At 41.1% G+C, this 7,396-nt stretch overlaps 1 protein-coding gene across 1 annotated transcript in view; it reads left to right on the forward strand.

The window, feature by feature from the left end:
• Positions 1–6: 6 nt before the first annotated feature.
• The window catches only part of PANK3 (pantothenate kinase 3), a 24,471-nt gene continuing 17,081 nt past the window's right edge, over positions 7–7,396 (forward strand). Inside the window, exon 1 of the mRNA XM_009285706.2 lies at positions 7–19. The gene's annotated coding sequence lies outside the window, so the exon portion shown is untranslated. The remainder of the gene's footprint in view (positions 20–7,396) is intronic.

Here is a 7,396-nt window from a genome sequence, read left to right on the forward strand (position 1 = left end):
AAGGATGCCAAGAAGCCGTGTAAGGCCGCGGGCTGCCGCAGCGCGTTCCGCCGCTCGGGCCGGGGGGAGGCGGCGTGCGTAACCGCCATGGCGGGGCGCGGGGACATCGGGGCTGGTTCGGCGGGTTGTTCCGATCTATGAATTTGGAAGCTGCCTGCCGAGACTCCTCTCGCTCCTGTGCGTCCCTGTTAAGTGACGTTTCGGGGTGCAGGTGATCTTCAGCGTTTGCGTTGGAAGGGATTCTCTTTGAATAGAAAGCAATATAATGAGTTTGGGGGGGATGGGTGCTGTTTTTGGTGAAGATGGCACTTAATCAGTGTACTAAACACCTGCGCAGGCGGCTGCAGTTGCTACAGTTTTGGTTTTTAAGGGCTAATCAACTTTTGGTTTGGTTTTTTTAACAGAGAATATTTGTTAATATGTGGGTATAAGTCTTTCATTAAAGTATGCTGAATGCTCTCCTTTAATGAGCACAGCTGTAATAATATTTCTTACTATTTATTCTTTTGGATTATCATACTCGTTTTGGAGGGCACAAACATGGTTCAGAATCAGGTGAATGCAAACAAAACCTCTAAGACTACTGGTACTTTTTTGTGGGAAGAGAGAATTGGATTGGGTAAAGTTAGCCTACGTACAAGCAGTGTTTTCCCAGTGTAACAGATATACAGCTGCGCAGGTCAACACATCTGTCGCACTTACGCAGGTGTACCTTAGCTGAAGGGGATGCAGGTATTACTCCACTGAGGCTATTTTTTCTTTGTCATCATACTTAAAGACATTTTCAGGGTGAGTTGCTGTATGGAAAAGATGGCTAGTCCTAAAGAGCTAGGCGTTCTCTAAGTCATGTGACATGCCTGTCTAATGAAGAGCATACAACTAAGTATATTGAAAGTGTGTATTTTAAACATGTTGTTTGAGCAGCCCAACAAGAAGAAAACCACCAAACGTGTATTTAACACAGGAAGTATTAGTATAGCTCTAGAAATAGCTATAAACATGGAGTTGAGTTTGGCTGTGAAAATACTTTGTTTCTTGTGGTGTGTTAAGGAAACCCTAAATATGCATCTTGTAGCACACAATTAGCCATCACCTTTTATTAGTGCCAGTGTGTGGCAATTGCTGAATTGACTGTACTCATGTTTATGAAGAGTACAGTTCAGACAGCATTTTTTCCCCTGGTATAATATTTGAGGAATGATATCAAGATTCTGAAGCAGTAATTGGCTGTAAGATGTTATAGTGGTTTGGTAATTTAAAATGGTGAGAGTATGGCTGCTTCTACTGCAGAAACCTGCTAATTTCAGGAGTGTCTCTGCTGGGCCTCAAAGACTTTTCTGTAGTGGTGGATTTAAACCTCATGTTTAAATAACAATGCTAAATATTATCAAGAAGTTTTACCTGCTTAAATATGATAAATTTGTAGTTGCACTCTTCCAGTTCTTGAACCTGAACTTTGATGTTGGTTTTATGATGGGAATCAGAAACAATTGGAACTGCATAAGCAGTGGAGGGGAAGAGTACAGTGTCAAACTATGTTGTTTATTTCATCTTGACTCTTTCACACATTTTGAAGCTGGTGGCTTTTTTAAAGATAATAGCACTTAGTTTCTTAGACAGTGAACTTTAGACTCATTCTGCAGATCTCTGCTCCTGGTTAGTCGCACTGACTGAAGTGGGAGAGCAGCTGAATATTTGAAGAGGAGCAGATCCACAAAAGACTGAAAATGGGAAAGTCCATCGATGTTCAGGGGCTTTGACTACTGCTGTCAATTTGGTTTATATGCTCAAATTGACCTGAAAGCTGAGTTGGGCTCACAATACCACTTTTAGGCTGTCTAGTTACAAATTATTTCGTTAAAACAGTTGTAGACACTTTTCAATACAACTGCTGAATGGGTATAGTGAGTATTTAATCATCTGTGTTGGAGCCAGATTTGATGCAGGAGAAAAATGGTTAATCATTATTTAACAAGAGGTCATTAGTCTGTTCTAAGAGCCTGCGAAGTGCAATTGAGAAGATTGCTTTAGACTACCCGTACTTGTATCTGTGATGTTTAGCATCATGAAAGAAAGCACGATTGCACTGACTGAGTGCCATGTCTGTCATAAGAGAGGTGAGGGTGAAATGGAGACACCTAGCAAGTTCAGAATTTCTGGTGCGGATGCACTGCCTAGACATGCTGGTGCGGTCCTCCCTTTAAAATCTTTGCCTGGCTAGGGCTGTTGCTACTTTGTTGTTGTAAAAACAGTGAGAAATGCAGCTGAATTTGTGGAACATGGCTTCTGAGACTGTCTTGAAAGAAACTAGTAAAGGGCCATTTAAATTTCTTTTGCAGGTGATGGGAGGATAACAGAAATTCAAATTAGGAAAACCTTGTACTAAGTAGTTGGTGTAGCAGTGGAAGCTGGAGAGGTTGTGGAGTCTCCATCCTTGGAGGATTCTTGAAAAAATTCAGAGGTCTTCAAGTCTTGGCTGGACAAAGCCATAGTTGACCTCATCTAGTGTTGGCAATTTTCCTGCTAGTATGACTGAGAGGTTGGACTAATGACCTCCAGAGGACCCTTCCAACCAGCAGTTCTGTGATAGCTCTTCTGAGGAAATGCCTCTGGGGAGGAATGGCTGGCTCTCGTAAGAGAAACTTCTATAGGTTATTTGGGGGTGGAGATGATAAGTATGAGAGCAGAGAGTCTTGCAGAACTGCTACTGAATGAGATCTGCCTAAAGGGAAGAGAGGAGCCACTCATTCAGAGAGAGCTCTTCGTGTTGGCGGGGGAAGGTGAGGTGCCCGAAAGGAGGAAAGTGCCAGTGTGCTGTGCTCTTCAGGGGAGGTAGAGTCCTTTACCTTGGCTCTGGAGTGTAATGGACTGCTGAAGGAAAGCCAAAGGCTTCTAATATTTAGTACACAGTGTATGTTACTTTTTATAGTTTGTTTCTTCTAATTGTTTATTAAAAATAGTTTGAGAACAAATGCCTGCATTTCCCTTGAGGCAAACTGAGACACATCAGTGTATGAAAGTACATAGTAGAGATTTGCAAAATGCTGTGTCAATATAAAGAAAAGATGAAAATCTTAAGTTTGTTTTCTCTAATGTGGTTCCACGGACACGAGTAGTCATTATGGACACAGGGATCCCATGCAGAATTTGTGTAGTAAAATTGATGAAAAATCCATTTAGGTTGCTGGAGAATCTTTTTTTTAAATTGATTTTTCTGTTCATGGAACTTGCTGCTTAATCTTGTGGTATCCTAGCATTTTCTTATTAGTCCTTGAAAGCTGATTATTAGCCCATAGCTGATGTTACAGGCGCTCGTTTCACTGCAGTTGAAAAATGTATTTATAGTAATGGGTTAATATTGCCAGGCACAGTTTTTGCATCTGTACTGTGTTTGCATCTGTAAGTGTTAGATTATGCCCCTGCATGCTGTGTCTCCCTATAATAAAAACACCTATCCCCAAAGAGATTGCTGCTGAAATGTCAACAAAATTAACAGAATGAGCAAGGAGGGAGAAGATGAAAGCAGCAATATTTTGTCTTGTATTAGCTTTATGTGGTGTCCACTTGTAGATGTGATAAACCTAATGAAAAGCAGTTAAAATAATTGCTGATTACCACCTGTCCTCCCACTGGTAAATGTGGCCTTTCTGTAGCATGTTTAGAGGTGGCTGAGTGGGAAAGTGTGGTGAGTTTACGGAGTTTGATGGAGAAGTTTTCCCATGAGGGAAGTGGGAGAATGTGACAGTGCATGTCAGATACATTTAATTCGGGTGTTAATTCTATCCAGCCCAAATCTATTTTGAGCTGGACTTGGGATATTTGAACCAAAAACCTGTTACAAAACTAGTTAAGCAGAGAAACTCTCCGGTGTCTCAAGGGCTAAGGACACTTGATGTGCAGTTTTGCTCTGTAGAGGCTCATAGGCAAACATCTGTGTAACATGGGTACAGCAAAGGCACTTTGCTGCCTACCCATCAGGTTAATCCCACTTGATTTAGCGGTTCAACAACCTTTGGTGTGTTTTCTCTTAACTTGTCCCATTGGACATGTTAGCTACCTTAGACTGCTAGCTGATTTAGGTGTTAGAGTTTACCATTAATTTCTACTCTGCTGTATGCAGATGTTTTAGGGAAGTACTGGAAGCGTAAGCGTGTACATAGAGGAAAATGCATTTGGAGAAACTGCAAGATACATTTAGTTTAAGTTTCTATGTTTGTAAACACTAACTGTGTAATAGTTCAGTGTAACTTTTATATAGTTAACTTGTTTGTCTTGTCAGTAATCAGATAAGAATGGGATCAAGGTTAGTTTTACTATCAAAGGCTACGTACTGAGCTGAAATGGAGGATAAGTTTTGTGCATCAAAACTGATAATACTGCATACTTTCAAAAGAACTGTTGCAGTGCTGGCAGAAGTAAACTTAAGTTTTCATGTGATTTCATGACCATTTTCCTTTTTTGTATTTTAAACCAGTATAGAATCACGAACTGCAGCACACTTTGGCAGTTGTTCCCCAAGCCATGTTTGTCCTTGAAGTGCAACAGTCTTACTTCTTAATAATACGTAAGCTTTCTTACAAAGATGACACAAAATCTGGTAGCCTGTTCTCTGCTGTCACTGATGGCTGATAATTTTTTTTTTTTATGGTGCAAAGATCCCTGCTTGAATTAGGAGGTAGCTACTCTCCTTCGAAGGTTAGTTCTTGTTAATTTAATGCAGGGTTGACCCAGACTGTTATTTTTATCTTACAGTGAGAAGGAAATATTTTAAAGGTGTTTGTGTTTCAAATGTGTCATTACATTCATAGGAAACAGTAATCTGTTTCTCACGTCTTTAAAAGCTAAATACAAATAGAGCGCTAAACTGAAGAATCTTATGCTTGACTGAATAAGGGGGAAGTAGTTAAGTCTTTGAGCGTGTACTTCCTGCAGCTTTGGATCCAAAACGGGTGTACAAAGTCAAAATACTAGATGTGGTCTGGGTGGAAAACTTCGAAGGTCCTCTGCTCTGCTGAAGCAGAACCCATAGAAAAGGAAAACACTTCAACCTTTTTGCTTGTATTGGCATGAGGAAGACTTTTTACTGTAATTATTTCCTTTCGGCATACAAAGACCTTATATGATAAGATATAAGTAACCTTAAGATTGCTGCCAGAAACTACGTACGCCAAGAACTTGAGAATTGCAAACACAAGAGAATGAGGCCTACCTATGTAGCTCTAAAGAATTATTTAAAAAACAACCAACAGCCATCAGCTTGGGTTTTCCTACTAGGCAGAACTGCTACATCATTACTCGACCACAGCACCTTGTGACTGCACTCCTCCCATGCGGGAAGTGCTTTTCTACATTGCAGGAAGTAGTTCTAGGGAGTCCTCGTAAACATCATTATTTTTTTAACTCTGAGCAGGGTGCCTCTCAAAGCTATCTTCATGGCATGTACGGAATAATCTGTTGCTTTATAGCAAAGGTTCCTGGTTGCTGTGTCTACATAGGGACCACAGTGGCTCCTGGCGGAGCTGGGGAGTGAAAGAAAATCTGGATTTGGAATTAAGAGGTTGGATATTGTGATACTCCTCTTGCTGTCCTGCTGGAGACAGTTCAATTTGGTGTGAAGTATCACATTAAACCATATGTGTTTTGACTTCCCAGTTCGTGTTCTACTTTGCGTATTTGTGTCTTCTCAGACAGTAAAACTATGTGTTTTATGTATTCTTAAATAGAGCCTGGCTTGACTTCTAAAAGCAGAATGCATGGTTTTGAAACAGTTTTAAGGCAATTGGGCTTGTTGAGTAAAAAGCTCGATTCCTGCTTTTCTTTTTTCAAATCGCAGCTGACCTCTGCAGAGAGGAGCTGAACTTTCAAAAGACAGGGCACTGGATTTGTTCTGTGAATAGCAGTTAAATTCTCAGCAAGGAATACTTCTGAGCTGTACATCACTTTTTGTAGAGTCTTCCTGGGAATAAGAACAGTTATAAAGAGGAAGAGCTGAGAAAAAAAATCTTTTAATGACCAAATCCCCACAGAGCTGCAGAAAAAGCCCAGTTTTAACGCAGGTGCATTGATGACTCTTATGAATTGAAGCTGCGGAATGATGGTTACAGTTGCGCAAGTCCTCAAACCTGGTATCTGCAGAGCTATAAGCTTGAAACGAAGGTTGTGCAGTTGGTATTGGTCTCATCCAGGCACATTTCTTTAACTCTGACTGTCGTAAGGATCAAGCTGATGTCTGGGGATATTTTTTTCAAAAGATTGTGCTGCCGTCATTCTGCTCTTAAATCTCTCACTCAGGGAAGCATGACCCACAGAAATGAGTATAAAACTACTTTTTATAGAATCATTTATATATCCTCAGCCCAAGGTACGTGCCATGCTATTTTTGTCTTGTTCCAAGATAGCTTTCAAACACAAGACTGCCTCAGAATTAAATTTTTCATGGATTTGAGAGACTGTACCAGCTACAGATGCTGGTATATATGGTGCAGATACCATATGTAAGAATGAAAACTCTTGTGCTTCGAACATGCCTCAAAGAGTAGCAACACCACCTTAAGCAGAGTGCTCGTATATGTGGTGTAAAGTAATGCACAGGTTCCGTGTATTTATGGCATGACTTAAGGTAGATGTGTCATCTTTGGCCACTGCCACCATTAGCCTGGCTGCCCTGTGGAGGGGAAGTCTTGTAGGAAATTCAAGCATGCTCTCCAAGTATGTTTTCTGAGTAGTCCTTTATCCTGAATCTCTCTGTGGCCTTATTTTAACCCTACAAATGAAATCACCTTTTCAGTAATGGGAAGAGGAACTGATGTTTTCTCATGGGTTCCTGTTTTCTCCATTCCCCCTGCATCCAGATAGGATGGATCCTGAGCCAAGATCCACCCAAAACAGAGTTGAAGGCTGCAGCAATAGGAGGAGAGTTCACAAGGTTTCCATGTTGTGTCCACATACAATTACGTTCTAACTCTGTAGAATCAATGTATTTCTGATATTTAAAGGTAGCTCAAGCATAGATAAATCTTCTATCCTTGCAGTCCCAAAATCGCAGCTACAGTTCAATTGATTGTGTGCTTGCTCTGTATCTGTATCCCTTTCTGTGTTTGGAAAATGAAGTGGCTTTAATTTTCCTGGCTAGACCTGTATAGAAATCAGTCAAGAGTGGCTTACATACACCAGAATCATAGGATCATAGAATAGTTTGGGTTGGAAGGGACCTCTAAAGGTCATCTAGTCCAGCCCCCCTTGTCCAGCAACAAGCAGGGGCATCTTCAACTAGATCTCCTGTCACACTGCTAAAAAGCCTGCTGCCATCTTTTTTTATAAGCCCCCAGCCCCCCGTCCAGCAACAAGCAGGGGCATCTTCAACTAGATCAGGTTGCTCAGAGCCCCGTCCAGCCCC

This window comes from Aptenodytes forsteri, unplaced genomic scaffold (assembly GCF_000699145.1).
Source record: "Aptenodytes forsteri isolate BGI_AS27 unplaced genomic scaffold, ASM69914v1 Scaffold54, whole genome shotgun sequence".
In the NCBI taxonomy this organism is placed as follows: domain Eukaryota; kingdom Metazoa; phylum Chordata; class Aves; order Sphenisciformes; family Spheniscidae; genus Aptenodytes; species Aptenodytes forsteri.